The sequence below is a fragment of the Prunus avium genome, chromosome 7, assembly GCF_965620075.1.
Source record: "Prunus avium chromosome 7, drPruAviu1.hap1.1, whole genome shotgun sequence".
Taxonomy (NCBI): domain Eukaryota; kingdom Viridiplantae; phylum Streptophyta; class Magnoliopsida; order Rosales; family Rosaceae; genus Prunus; species Prunus avium.
In genome coordinates this window covers 30643178-30660684 of record NC_142290.1, presented here as the reverse complement: position 1 = coordinate 30660684, position 17507 = coordinate 30643178, and positions in this window count along the sequence as shown.

Here is a 17507-nt window from a genome sequence, read left to right as displayed (position 1 = left end):
ATAACTATGAAAGTCATATACGATGCAATGAAAAGTGCATGGCCCGCAGAAATAGTTGATGATGATGATATGAGAGCTTTTTTTTCTGAAAGTCTTTCAAGGACTTACAAGATTCCACTGTGCATTACATTGAAGCGTAAAATATTTTCTTATGGAAGTGGAAGCAATCAACCAATGCCAACGGACCTCAACTTGGGTACTCAAGTTGATTTAGAAGACAATGATCAATATCATGATTCAGAAAATGACTTGGGAAATGCAGAAATTGAGGACTCAAAATATGAAGAGGCAAACAACACAACACAGCTAGATGAGTTGCTTTGTGAGAACATGCAATTTGAGGATATGCCACATGCAGAGGTTGATAATGTGTTCCAAGATCATGTTGAATTCAATGACTTGCCTCGTGAAAATATGGGATATATATATATATATATATATATAAGTATATATGTACGTATGTATTTTTCAATAAAACATTCGTATTCTATACATGTCTACTAGTTTTTAAAAAGCAAACGTACAATAGTCGTATTGTACATGTACATACGCATTTCTAATGCTTAATACCCATATTTTTTACAAAATTTTCAATAATTCACACAAAGTTCACGTATTATACAAATAATTCTCGTATATTATTGAATACCAATAATATATGTTATAAAAGTTATACTAAAACATTATACAGTGGCTTATTAAATATCTACTTTGGATATGCTGAAACTAGCAAATTAAAATCAATACAGTACAAACTAATGAAACTTGGAGGGTCTTCTTTTCTTTTTTAAATTTATATATTAAATAGTATAGATAGACCTTCTAGAATAGTATAGCCGAGCGGCTATACTACGATTTTTTTCTTCAAAAATAGTATAGTGACACGTGGCGTCTAACCGCTGGAGGGTCCTCTTTTTAAAAAAAATAAAAATGAGGACAGCCGCGCGGCTATACTCGGTGTTTTTAATTTTTTTTAAAAAGTCGAGTTTTCTTGACAGGTGGCGCCTAATGACTGGGCTCCTCTTTTTTTTTACATGTAAAAATAGTACAGCCGCACGGCTATACTCAGTTTGTTTAAATTTTTTAAAAACAGTATAGCCGCACGGCTATAAGATTTTACAAACCCTTTAAGTGGCATAATATGTATTTCTCTTTTTTAATTACTTTGATTAGTAATTATGTTTTAGTTACTATTTACTTAGTGAATATTAAAAAAAAGAAAAAAAAAGAAAAATTGAATTACTATTTATTAAGTAATATAATTCATGACGTTAATTAACATATTTAATACTAATTATTCACTACATAAATAATAATTAAAATATCATTACAAATTTAACTAATCATATCAGTCAAATATATTATTCAATTACTAAAAATAAAATTTTAAATAATTAATTAACCTAAACATCCTAAGTTTATATATATATATATATATATATATTTTTAAAGACCTCCCCCGATGAAATTTCGTCGGCAGAGATTTTTTTGTCGGGAGAAACCTAATCTGACGGATATTTGCCGGCATAGACCTATGCCGACGAAATTTCGTCGGGAGAAGTGTTATGTTATTTAAAATTATTTTTTTATAAAAATATAAAATTAGTTTCATTACTTTGTTTTTTCCCCAACTTCTTTAATTTAATTAATATCTTATAGTCTTTTATACATATATATATATATATATATATATATATATATATATATATATATATATATATCGTTTTCTTTACATGTCTACTAACTTTTAAAAAGCAAACGTGCAATAGTCGTATTGTACATGTACATACGCATTTCTAATGCTTAATACCCATATTTTTTTCAAAATTTTCAATAATTCACAGAAAGTTCACGTATTATACATATAATTCTCGTATATTATTAAATACCAATAATATATGTTATAAAAGTTATACTAAAATATTATATAGCGGATTATTAATATCTACTTTGGATATGTTGAAATTAGCAAATTAATATCAATAAAGTACAAACTAATGAAACTTGGAGGGTCCTCTTTTATTTTTTTAATTTATATATTAAATAGTATTGATAGACCTTCTAGAATAGTATAGCCGTGCGGCTATACTACGATTTTTTTCTTCAAAAATAGTATAGTGACACGTGGCGTCTAATCGCTGGAGGGTCCTCTTTTTAAAAATAAAAATAAAATAAAAATGAGTACAGCCGCGCGGCTATACTCTGTGTTTTTAATTTTTAAAAAAAGTCGAGTTGTCTTGACACGTGGCGCCTAATGACTGGGCTCCTCTTTTTTTACATGTAAAAAAAGTACAGCCGCACGGCGATACTCAGTTTTTTAATCTTTTTAAAAACAGTATAGCCGGACGGCTACACTATTTTACAAACCCTTTAAGTAACATAATATATATTTCTCTTTTTTAATTACTTTGATTAGTAATTATGTTTTAGTTATTATTTACTTAGTGTATATTAAAGGAAAAAAAGAAAAAGAAAAATTGAATTACTATTTATTAAGTAATATAATTCATGACGTTAATTAACATATTTAATGCTAATTATTCACTAAATAAATAATAATTAAAATATCATTACTAATTTAACTAATGAAATCAGTCAAATATATTATTTAATTACTAAAAATAAAATTTGAAAAAAATTAATTGACCTAAACATCCTAAGTTTATATATATATATATATATATATATATATATATATATATATTTTAAAAAGACCTCTCCCGACGAAATTTCGTCGGGAGAGGTTTTTTTGTCGGGAAAAACCTAATCCGACGGTTATTTGCCGGCATAGACCTATACCGACGAAATTTCGTCAGGAGAAGTGTTTATGTTAATTTTTTTAATTATTTTTTATACAAATATAAAATTACTTTCATTACTTTTGTTTTTTCCCCAACTTCTTTAATTTAATTAATATCTTATAGTCTTTTATCCATATATATATATATATATATATATATATATATATCAGTATATATATATAAGTATGTATTTTTCTATAATACATTCGTTTTCTATACATGTCTACTAGTTTTTACAAAGCAAACGTACAATAGTCGTATTGTACATGTACATACGCATTTCTAATGCTTAATACCCATATTATTTACAAAATTTTCAATAATTCACACAAAGTTCACGTATTATACATATAATTCTCGTATATTATTGAATACCAATAATATATGTTATAAAAGTTGTACTAAAATATTATATAGTGGCTTATTAATATCTACTTTGGATATGTTGAAACTAGCAAATTAATATCAATAAATTACAAACTAATGAAACTTGGAGGGTCCTCTTTTATTTTTTAAATTTATATATTAAATAGTATAGATAGACCTTCTAGAATAGTATAGCCGTGCGGCTATACTACGATTTTTTTCTTCAAAAATAGTATAGTGACACGTGGCGTCTAATCGCTGGAGGGTCCTCTTTTTAAAAATAAAAATAAAATAAAAATGAGTACAGCCGCGCGGCTATACTCTGTGTTTTTAATTTTTAAAAAAAGTCGAGTTGTCTTGACACGTGGCGCCTAATGACTGGGCTCCTCTTTTTTTACATGTAATAATAGTACAGCCGCACGGCGATACTCAGTTTTTTAATCTTTTTAAAAACAGTATAGCCGCACGGCTACACTATTTTACAAACCCTTTAAGTAACATAATATATATTTCTCTTTTTTAATTACTTTGATTAGTAATTATGTTTTAGTTATTATTTACTTAGTGTATATTAAAGGAAAAAAAGAAAAAGAAAAATTGAATTACTATTTATTAAGTAATATAATTCATGACGTTAATTAACATATTTAATGCTAATTATTCACTAAATAAATAATAATTAAAATATCATTACTAATTTAACTAATGAAATCAGTCAAATATATTATTTAATTACTAAAAATAAAATTTGAAAAAAATTAATTAACCTAAACATCCTAAGTTTATATATATATATATTTTAAAAAGACCTCTCCCGACGAAATTTCGTCGGCAGAGGTTTTTTTGTCGGGAAATACCTAATCCGACGGATATTTGCTGGCATAGACCTATGCCGACGAAATTTCGTCAGGAGAAGTGTTTATGTTAATTTTTTTAATTATTTTTTATACAAATATAAAATTACTTTCATTACTTTTGTTTTTTCCCCAACTTCTTTAATTTAATTAATATCTTATAGTCTTTTATCCATATATATATATATATATATATATATATATATATATATATAAATATATATATATAAGTATGTATTTTTCTATAATACATTCGTTTTCTATACATGTCTACTAGTTTTTACAAAGCAAACGTACAATAGTCGTATTGTACATGTACATACACATTTCTAATGCTTAATACCCATATTATTTACAAAATTTTCAATAATTCACACAAAGTTCACGTATTATACATATAATTCTCGTATATTATTGAATACCAATAATATATGTTATAAAAGTTGTACTAAAATATTATATAGTGGCTTATTAATATCTACTTTGGATATGTTGAAACTAGCAAATTAATATCAATAAATTACAAACTAATGAAACTTGGAGGGTCCTCTTTTATTTTTTAAATTTATATATTAAATAGTATAGATAGACCTTCTAGAATAGTATAGCCGTGCGGCTATACTACGATTTTTTTCTTCAAAAATAGTATAGTGACACGTGGCGTCTAATCGCTGGAGGGTCCTCTTTTTAAAAATAAAAATAAAATAAAAATGAGTACAGCCGCGCGGCTATACTCTGTGTTTTTAATTTTTAAAAAAAGTCGAGTTGTCTTGACACGTGGCGCCTAATGACTGGGCTCCTCTTTTTTTACATGTAATAATAGTACAGCCGCACGGCGATACTCAGTTTTTTAATCTTTTTAAAAACAGTATAGCCGCACGGCTACACTATTTTACAAACCCTTTAAGTAACATAATATATATTTCTCTTTTTTAATTACTTTGATTAGTAATTATGTTTTAGTTATTATTTACTTAGTGTATATTGAAGGAAAAAAAGAAAAAGAAAAATTGAATTACTATTTATTAAGTAATATAATTCATGACGTTAATTAACATATTTAATGCTAATTATTCACTAAATAAATAATAATTAAAATATCATTACTAATTTAACTAATGAAATCAGTCAAATATATTATTTAATTACTAAAAATAAAATTTGAAAAAAATTAATTAACCTAAACATCCTAAGTTTATATATATATATATTTTAAAAAGACCTCTCCCGACGAAATTTCGTCGGCAGAGGTTTTTTTGTCGGGAAAAACCTAATCCGACGGATATTTGCCGGCATAGACCTATGCCGACGAAATTTCGTCAGGAGAAGTGTTTATGTTAATTTTTTTAATTATTTTTTATACAAATATAAAATTACTTTCATTACTTTTGTTTTTTCCCCAACTTCTTTAATTTAATTAATATCTTATAGTCTTTTATCCATATATATATATATATATATATATATATATATATATATATATATATATAAGTATATATATATAAGTATGTATTTTTCTATAATACATTCGTTTTCTATACATGTCTACTAGTTTTTACAAAGCAAACGTACAATAGTCGTATTGTACATGTACATACGCATTTCTAATGCTTAATACCCATATTATTTACAAAATTTTCAATAATTCACACAAAGTTCACGTATTATACATATAATTCTCGTATATTATTGAATACCAATAATATATGTTATAAAAGTTGTACTAAAATATTATATAGTGGCTTATTAATATCTACTTTGGATATGTTGAAACTAGCAAATTAATATCAATAAATTACAAACTAATGAAACTTGGAGGGTCCTCTTTTATTTTTTAAATTTATATATTAAATAGTATAGATAGACCTTCTAGAATAGTATAGCCGTGCGGCTATACTACGATTTTTTTCTTCAAAAATAGTATAGTGACACGTGGCGTCTAATCGCTGGAGGGTCCTCTTTTTAAAAATAAAAATAAAATAAAAATGAGTACAGCCGCGCGGCTATACTCTGTGTTTTTAATTTTTAAAAAAAGTCGAGTTGTCTTGACACGTGGCGCCTAATGACTGGGCTCCTCTTTTTTTACATGTAATAATAGTACAGCCGCACGGCGATACTCAGTTTTTTAATCTTTTTAAAAACAGTATAGCCGCACGGCTACACTATTTTACAAACCCTTTAAGTAACATAATATATATTTCTCTTTTTTAATTACTTTGATTAGTAATTATGTTTTAGTTATTATTTACTTAGTGTATATTAAAGGAAAAAAAGAAAAAGAAAAATTGAATTACTATTTATTAAGTAATATAATTCATGACGTTAATTAACATATTTAATGCTAATTATTCACTAAATAAATAATAATTAAAATATCATTACTAATTTAACTAATGAAATCAGTCAAATATATTATTTAATTACTAAAAGTAAAATTTGAAAAAAATTAATTAACCTAAACATCCTAAGTTTATATATATATATATATATATATATATATTTTAAAAAGACCTCTCCCGACGAAATTTCGTCGGCAGAGGTTTTTTTGTCGGGAAAAACATAATCCGACGGATATTTGCCGGCATAGACCTATGCCGACGAAATTTCGTCAGGAGAAGTGTTTATGTTAATTTTTTTAATTATTTTTTATACAAATATAAAATTACTTTCATTACTTTTGTTTTTTCCCCAACTTCTTTAATTTAATTAATATCTTATAGTCTTTTATCCATATATATATATATATATATATATATATATATCAGTATATATATATAAGTATGTATTTTTCTATAATACATTCGTTTTCTATACATGTCTACTAGTTTTTACAAAGCAAACGTACAATAGTCGTATTGTACATGTACATACGCATTTCTAATGCTTAATACCCATATTATTTACAAAATTTTCAATAATTCACACAAAGTTCACGTATTATACATATAATTCTCGTATATTATTGAATACCAATAATATATGTTATAAAAGTTGTACTAAAATATTATATAGTGGCTTATTAATATCTACTTTGGATATGTTGAAACTAGCAAATTAATATCAATAAATTACAAACTAATGAAACTTGGAGGGTCCTCTTTTATTTTTTAAATTTATATATTAAATAGTATAGATAGACCTTCTAGAATAGTATAGCCGTGCGGCTATACTACGATTTTTTTCTTCAAAAATAGTATAGTGACACGTGGCGTCTAATCGCTGGAGGGTCCTCTTTTTAAAAATAAAAATAAAATAAAAATGAGTACAGCCGCGCGGCTATACTCTGTGTTTTTAATTTTTAAAAAAAGTCGAGTTGTCTTGACACGTGGCGCCTAATGACTGGGCTCCTCTTTTTTTACATGTAATAATAGTACAGCCGCACGGCGATACTCAGTTTTTTAATCTTTTTAAAAACAGTATAGCCGCACGGCTACACTATTTTACAAACCCTTTAAGTAACATAATATATATTTCTCTTTTTTAATTACTTTGATTAGTAATTATGTTTTAGTTATTATTTACTTAGTGTATATTAAAGGAAAAAAAGAAAAAGAAAAATTGAATTACTATTTATTAAGTAATATAATTCATGACGTTAATTAACATATTTAATGCTAATTATTCACTAAATAAATAATAATTAAAATATCATTACTAATTTAACTAATGAAATCAGTCAAATATATTATTTAATTACTAAAAGTAAAATTTGAAAAAAATTAATTAACCTAAACATCCTAAGTTTATATATATATATATATATATATATTTTAAAAAGACCTCTCCCGACGAAATTTCGTCGGCAGAGGTTTTTTTGTCGGGAAAAACATAATCCGACGGATATTTGCCGGCATAGACCTATGCCGACGAAATTTCGTCAGGAGAAGTGTTTATGTTAATTTTTTTAATTATTTTTTATACAAATATAAAATTACTTTCATTACTTTTGTTTTTTCCCCAACTTCTTTAATTTAATTAATATCTTATAGTCTTTTATCCATATATATATATATATATATATATATATATATATATATATAAGTATATATATATAAGTATGTATTTTTCTATAATACATTCGTTTTCTATACATGTCTACTAGTTTTTACAAAGCAAACGTACAATAGTCGTATTGTACATGTACATACGCATTTCTAATGCTTAATACCCATATTATTTACAAAATTTTCAATAATTCACACAAAGTTCACGTATTATACATATAATTCTCGTATATTATTGAATACCAATAATATATGTTATAAAAGTTGTACTAAAATATTATATAGTGGCTTATTAATATCTACTTTGGATATGTTGAAACTAGCAAATTAATATCAATAAATTACAAACTAATGAAACTTGGAGGGTCCTCTTTTATTTTTTAAATTTATATATTAAATAGTATAGATAGACCTTCTAGAATAGTATAGCCGTGCGGCTATACTACGATTTTTTTCTTCAAAAATAGTATAGTGACACGTGGCGTCTAATCGCTGGAGGGTCCTCTTTTTAAAAATAAAAATAAAATAAAAATGAGTACAGCCGCGCGGCTATACTCTGTGTTTTTAATTTTTAAAAAAAGTCGAGTTGTCTTGACACGTGGCGCCTAATGACTGGGCTCCTCTTTTTTTACATGTAATAATAGTACAGCCGCACGGCGATACTCAGTTTTTTAATCTTTTTAAAAACAGTATAGCCGCACGGCTACACTATTTTACAAACCCTTTAAGTAACATAATATATATTTCTCTTTTTTAATTACTTTGATTAGTAATTATGTTTTAGTTATTATTTACTTAGTGTATATTAAAGGAAAAAAAGAAAAAGAAAAATTGAATTACTATTTATTAAGTAATATAATTCATGACGTTAATTAACATATTTAATGCTAATTATTCACTAAATAAATAATAATTAAAATATCATTACTAATTTAACTAATGAAATCAGTCAAATATATTATTTAATTACTAAAAATAAAATTTGAAAAAAATTAATTAACCTAAACATCCTAAGTTTATATATATATATATATATATATATATATTTTAAAAAGACCTCTCCCGACGAAATTTCGTCGGCAGAGGTTTTTTTGTCGGGAAAAACATAATCCGACGGATATTTGCCGGCATAGACCTATGCCGACGAAATTTCGTCAGGAGAAGTGTTTATGTTAATTTTTTTAATTATTTTTTATACAAATATAAAATTACTTTCATTACTTTTGTTTTTTCCCCAACTTCTTTAATTTAATTAATATCTTATAGTCTTTTATCCATATATATATATATATATATATATATATATATATAAGTATATATATATAAGTATGTATTTTTCTATAATACATTCGTTTTCTATACATGTCTACTAGTTTTTACAAAGCAAACGTACAATAGTCGTATTGTACATGTACATACGCATTTCTAATGCTTAATACCCATATTATTTACAAAATTTTCAATAATTCACACAAAGTTCACGTATTATACATATAATTCTCGTATATTATTGAATACCAATAATATATGTTATAAAAGTTGTACTAAAATATTATATAGTGGCTTATTAATATCTACTTTGGATATGTTGAAACTAGCAAATTAATATCAATAAATTACAAACTAATGAAACTTGGAGGGTCCTCTTTTATTTTTTAAATTTATATATTAAATAGTATAGATAGACCTTCTAGAATAGTATAGCCGTGCGGCTATACTACGATTTTTTTCTTCAAAAATAGTATAGTGACACGTGGCGTCTAATCGCTGGAGGGTCCTCTTTTTAAAAATAAAAATAAAATAAAAATGAGTACAGCCGCGCGGCTATACGCTGTGTTTTTAATTTTTAAAAAAAGTCGAGTTGTCTTGACACGTGGCGCCTAATGACTGGGCTCCTCTTTTTTTACATGTAATAATAGTACAGCCGCACGGCGATACTCAGTTTTTTAATCTTTTTAAAAACAGTATAGCCGCACGGCTACACTATTTTACAAACCCTTTAAGTAACATAATATATATTTCTCTTTTTTAATTACTTTGATTAGTAATTATGTTTTAGTTATTATTTACTTAGTGTATATTAAAGGAAAAAAAGAAAAAGAAAAATTGAATTACTATTTATTAAGTAATATAATTCATGACGTTAATTAACATATTTAATGCTAATTATTCACTAAATAAATAATAATTAAAATATCATTACTAATTTAACTAATGAAATCAGTCAAATATATTATTTAATTACTAAAAATAAAATTTGAAAAAAATTAATTAACCTAAACATCCTAAGTTTATATATATATATATATATATATATATATATATATATTTTAAAAAGACCTCTCCCGACGAAATTTCGTCGGCAGAGGTTTTTTTGTCGGGAAAAACATAATCCGACGGATATTTGCCGGCATAGACCTATGCCGACGAAATTTCGTCAGGAGAAGTGTTTATGTTAATTTTTTTAATTATTTTTTATACAAATATAAAATTACTTTCATTACTTTTGTTTTTTCCCCAACTTCTTTAATTTAATTAATATCTTATAGTCTTTTATCCATATATATATATATATATATATATATATATATAAGTATATATATATAAGTATGTATTTTTCTATAATACATTCGTTTTCTATACATGTCTACTAGTTTTTACAAAGCAAACGTACAATAGTCGTATTGTACATGTACATACGCATTTCTAATGCTTAATACCCATATTATTTACAAAATTTTCAATAATTCACACAAAGTTCACGTATTATACATATAATTCTCGTATATTATTGAATACCAATAATATATGTTATAAAAGTTGTACTAAAATATTATATAGTGGCTTATTAATATCTACTTTGGATATGTTGAAACTAGCAAATTAATATCAATAAATTACAAACTAATGAAACTTGGAGGGTCCTCTTTTATTTTTTAAATTTATATATTAAATAGTATAGATAGACCTTCTAGAATAGTATAGCCGTGCGGCTATACTACGATTTTTTTCTTCAAAAATAGTATAGTGACACGTGGCGTCTAATCGCTGGAGGGTCCTCTTTTTAAAAATAAAAATAAAATAAAAATGAGTACAGCCGCGCGGCTATACTCTGTGTTTTTAATTTTTAAAAAAAGTCGAGTTGTCTTGACACGTGGCGCCTAATGACTGGGCTCCTCTTTTTTTACATGTAATAATAGTACAGCCGCACGGCGATACTCAGTTTTTTAATCTTTTTAAAAACAGTATAGCCGCACGGCTACACTATTTTACAAACCCTTTAAGTAACATAATATATATTTCTCTTTTTTAATTACTTTGATTAGTAATTATGTTTTAGTTATTATTTACTTAGTGTATATTAAAGGAAAAAAAGAAAAAGAAAAATTGAATTACTATTTATTAAGTAATATAATTCATGACGTTAATTAACATATTTAATGCTAATTATTCACTAAATAAATAATAATTAAAATATCATTACTAATTTAACTAATGAAATCAGTCAAATATATTATTTAATTACTAAAAATAAAATTTGAAAAAAATTAATTAACCTAAACATCCTAAGTTTATATATATATATATATATATATATATATATATTTTAAAAAGACCTCTCCCGACGAAATTTCGTCGGCAGAGGTTTTTTTGTCGGGAAAAACATAATCCGACGGATATTTGCCGGCATAGACCTATGCCGACGAAATTTCGTCAGGAGAAGTGTTTATGTTAATTTTTTTAATTATTTTTTATACAAATATAAAATTACTTTCATTACTTTTGTTTTTTCCCCAACTTCTTTAATTTAATTAATATCTTATAGTCTTTTATCCATATATATATATATATATATATATATATATATATATATATATATAAGTATATATATATAAGTATGTATTTTTCTATAATACATTCGTTTTCTATACATGTCTACTAGTTTTTACAAAGCAAACGTACAATAGTCGTATTGTACATGTACATACGCATTTCTAATGCTTAATACCCATATTATTTACAAAATTTTCAATAATTCACACAAAGTTCACGTATTATACATATAATTCTCGTATATTATTGAATACCAATAATATATGTTATAAAAGTTGTACTAAAATATTATATAGTGGCTTATTAATATCTACTTTGGATATGTTGAAACTAGCAAATTAATATCAATAAATTACAAACTAATGAAACTTGGAGGGTCCTCTTTTATTTTTTAAATTTATATATTAAATAGTATAGATAGACCTTCTAGAATAGTATAGCCGTGCGGCTATACTACGATTTTTTTCTTCAAAAATAGTATAGTGACACGTGGCGTCTAATCGCTGGAGGGTCCTCTTTTTAAAAATAAAAATAAAATAAAAATGAGTACAGCCGCGCGGCTATACTCTGTGTTTTTAATTTTTAAAAAAAGTCGAGTTGTCTTGACACGTGGCGCCTAATGACTGGGCTCCTCTTTTTTTACATGTAATAATAGTACAGCCGCACGGCGATACTCAGTTTTTTAATCTTTTTAAAAACAGTATAGCCGCACGGCTACACTATTTTACAAACCCTTTAAGTAACATAATATATATTTCTCTTTTTTAATTACTTTGATTAGTAATTATGTTTTAGTTATTATTTACTTAGTGTATATTAAAGGAAAAAAAGAAAAAGAAAAATTGAATTACTATTTATTAAGTAATATAATTCATGACGTTAATTAACATATTTAATGCTAATTATTCACTAAATAAATAATAATTAAAATATCATTACTAATTTAACTAATGAAATCAGTCAAATATATTATTTAATTACTAAAAATAAAATTTGAAAAAAATTAATTAACCTAAACATCCTAAGTTTATATATATATATATATATATATATATATATATATTTTAAAAAGACCTCTCCCGACGAAATTTCGTCGGCAGAGGTTTTTTTGTCGGGAAAAACATAATCCGACGGATATTTGCCGGCATAGACCTATGCCGACGAAATTTCGTCAGGAGAAGTGTTTATGTTAATTTTTTTAATTATTTTTTATACAAATATAAAATTACTTTCATTACTTTTGTTTTTTCCCCAACTTCTTTAATTTAATTAATATCTTATAGTCTTTTATCCATATATATATATATATATATATATATATATATATATATATATAAGTATATATATATAAGTATGTATTTTTCTATAATACATTCGTTTTCTATAATACATTCGTTTTCTATGTAATATCCCTTCCCAAACTTAGCATGAAAAACACATCCGAATTAGAGCTCATGAGTTCCTTAAAAAGGTAAATATTTGTTTTTCGGGCTAAGGCGAGGAAATATAATTGGTAAAATGAAAGAAAAGGTTTACATGTAGGCTCAAAATGGTTAACAATGGAAAATCATGCTTAAGCATGCATAAGGTTAGCTTGAAAGGCACAAACGATCCAAAGAAGGCCTTAATATCATTTCTTTAAATGTCATGAAATCAAATTGCATAAGAATGAATGACTTTTAAGTGTTCAACCAAATCAATGAATAATGAGATCAAACAACAACTTTGATGACAAGAAAATAAGAGTATGTGTATAACACTCATGAAATGAAGCACAAGGCTCAAAAGCTCACATTATATGGTTATATAAGTCTAATTTATGCTTGATACAATTCTTTGGGTCATGCAAATCCTTTAATTGGAAAATTATGAAACAAATGGCAAGTGCAAAGAAGGTTTCAAACATACCATGCTAGAACGATGCCAAATTAATTAATTAATGAATTATTATTATTTTTTTTATTTTACAAGAAGAATTTACAAGGAACAAAAAAAAAAAAATAAATAAATAAATAAAATTCAATTTTCATTTAAGTCATGCAAACATTTATCACAATCTCATCAAATGTGTTTGGAAAGTGACTCAAAACAAAACAAGACTCAAAATACAGAAAAAAAAAAAAAAAAAAAAAAAAAAAAAAAAAAAACAAGCAAGAAATATATATATATTTTTTTTAATAAGAGAAACTAAATTTACTTGGTAAACTCCAATACCCCCAAACCTAGATATGAACATTGTCCTCAATGTTTAAAAATTAGGAACAAGCAATGTCATAACAAGAAATGAAAGGTACTAAAGTAAATATAAAATCACAAAACACACAAGAATTGAAATAAAATAATTACAAACAAACAAAAAAAACAAAAAAACAAAAAAAAAAAACGAAACAGTAAAACACTCGCAACAGAAAACAAACAGTCTTACACAAACCAAAACCCAAACGATTGAAAGCCCAACCCAAAAGAAGTTAACACACTTTGAAACCTAACAACGGTGAAAACCCGAAGCCCACAATGAAGTCCGAAGCCCACATGTTATTAATTTATTTTTTTTATTTATTTATTTTAATTTAATGAAACGTGAATTGGGGGTGCGAAGGCGGGTATTTACGAAACAGAAAAAGTGTGGTCCTTGATGCCTTGGTTCCTGGGAAGTCACGGGGAAAATAGGTGAGGGACGTGTCGGCGTGCAGAGGCCGCTTTCACATCCCCCAAGCTAGAATTATTAGACTCGTAGGAAGGCGCGACGACTTTTTCACTTGAAGGTGGTGAAAGATGAAAATGCAATTAAGGGGGTTGGGAAACGGGTGCGGCGACATATAGAGATAAGCCGTAAGGGCCGCACAGAACTCAGAACCGCAATGGCTAGGGTTAGCAAAAACTAAATCTATAAAAGGTAAAAAAAAGAAAGGGTAAAAAACACAAACTCAGAAACACACAAAAGAGAAAAGAAAGAAGAAAAGAAGTGAGAAATCAAATGGCCTCTTCCTACCCCTTTTCGTTGGATCTCAACCTAGCTCCACCGACTTAAACACGAGGCCAAGCAGCGGCACCAGTATGGATGCCCTACTTTGCTTCCGCACGGGGGCCTGTGACAGTAACTGACTCAATACTCCTGGACAACGATGTTGCCATTGGAGTGGGCAGAAATCTGGTGACTCCTAAAGATATACGTGTTCTGGGGACAAGGGATGACAACCGGGTCGTGAGCGATGCCCTGGCACTGAGCGTGCAGAGTACGGCAACAGTCGCAAGTTTGGGTCATCGCCTACTTGCGAAGTCCCATGAGGTAGAGGTGCTGAAAGGTCAGTTGGCGGCGGAGCGAAGTATGGTTGAGGAGTGTCAGACTGCTATAAAAAGCTTGAAAAGGGAGAGGTCAAGGATAGTGGAGGTGAATCGACACCAGCTAGAAGTATTGCGGGACGAGAATAGAAACCTATCAAAGATGGTAGAGTTGTACTCTCGCGACATGCGAAAACAGCTGGAAGACCTAGACCGACCGGGTAAACGCAAACAAGCAGATCGCGAGAGTAGTTACGCTCAAGCTAAGATTGCGATCTTTGGGAGCTCAAGTGATGAGCCCCAAGAAGCTGTGCGTGAAGCCCCGGAAGAGGACAGCCAGAGGGCCAAACTCAAAGCTCCAATGGTCGAGACACCAAGCACCAAGAAGAAATGATTTCCTACTGCATTATTGTTGTTTTTATTTTATTTTGTTGTTTTTGTATTTTCGTTATTTTGTTTCGGAAATAAAATAGTAAAGTTGCAGAAGAAAAAAAAAACGGAAAAGAAAGCACACTTCCCAAACTTAAATAAAATAAAGACGACAAACGGAAAAGAAAACACATTTCCCTAACTAAAATAAGATAAAGATGATAGCCGAAAGGGAAAAGCAAAAACACAAAGCTCTAGAAAATGAAAGTAACGGGCAAAAACATTAAACACCAGAAAACACGGAAAAAAGAAAAGTAAAGTAAAAGTAAAGGTGCTCCCCCTTGAAGCGATTAGGTCGAGCATGCCCGGGAAATCCGAAATGGTGTTGGCTCTCTCTCATCAGCATATGTCTATTTAAACCACACCTCTGCAAGCGGATGATACCCAGCATTTCTTCCTGCAAACTCAAGGAAAAACATCAAAAAATTCAGAAGCAAAACAAATGGCATCCTCATGCACTTACCTTGATGATCTCAACCTTGAGCTCTCACTTGCACCACCGAATGCCCAGACAAGGGCTCCTCCAAACCGTGTCTTCCCAAACTCCACATATCATCACGGTACGGCCTCAAACTTTGCTGAGGCAATACCGAACTTTTCTGAGGCACTGCCGAACAGAGCAGTGCTGCTAGGAGGCATGATTAGCAGCAAGCTCACTCCGACAGATCATCTGCATGTGGCACAGAGGTCTGACAAGGCAGCGGTAGAGGAGTCCCACAATTTAACTGTGCTCCACGCGGTCTCCGCTACCAATTTGGGCATGCGCCTACTAGCGAGGACAAGGGAGTGTGCCGTGATGAGCGAGGAAATAGCTTCCTTGAAGGCTATGGTGGCGGACTTGCAGAAGCGGCTCTACTGTGCCAATCAGCACGTGGAAGCACTGCAGAGGAAAAATGAGGACCATGTCGAGCTGCTGCAGATTCTGCAAGTAAGAGAAAATAGAGGCAAGCCATGATGATGATGAAGATGAAGAAGAAGAAGAAGAAGAAGAAGAAGTTTTTTGTTTTTTTTATTTTTGTTTTATTTTTGTTTTTGTTTTTGTTTTTTGTTTTTTTGTTTTTTTGTTTTTAATGCAGCGTTTGAAATAAAAATGTGTTTTAACACTCAGAAATAAACTAACTAACCATACCACGTAAATAAATAAATAAACTAACTTAACAAAACAAAAACAAAGACTATACAGAAAAGAAAACAAAGAAAATAAATAAATAAATAAAACTTAATTTAAAAACACACGAATATACAAGCAACTCACGGATGACCAGTTAAGGGCCTCAGAAAACACAGCCAGGGGATCCGGGAAGGTTGGAGGGGTCACAATGGTCCCGCTTAAAACCCAAACTTCTTAGACACCGAAGGTGTCGCCTATAGAACTCCTAGACACTGTATTGACGGAAGTGCTCACTGGAGTTACCATAAGTTAGCTCATATGAAAAATAATTTTTTTTTTTTAAATAAATTTTTTAAAGATATTCTCGTAAGAAAAAGAAACAAAAACAAATTAAGATAAATGAAACAACAAACCATAAACGAAAATGAACTAAGTACTCTAAACAAACTCAAACAAACGAAATAAATTGTTGTACTAAAAGAAACAAACCAAGAAACCAAAGAAAAAAAACAAACAGCACTTTCTATCACCTATTTATCACCATTTGGACAGATTCGTTTCTATGTTTTTCAGCTTCGACCTCTGTTCAGTTTTTAGGCTATAACTTTCCAACCGTAAGTCCAAATTTTACGTTCTTTATATGGTTGGATTCAGCATAGAAAAACAAAGAACTCAACGCGGACCAAAAGGTAAAAACAATGACGGAAATAAACATAATTCAAAGAAGAGAAAGGATTGAAATGCTCCCCCTTGAAGCGATTAGGTCGAATGTGATGCACTTGGAGGTCGCGACTTCTCCCACTACTCCACACTTCCCATCTTTGAA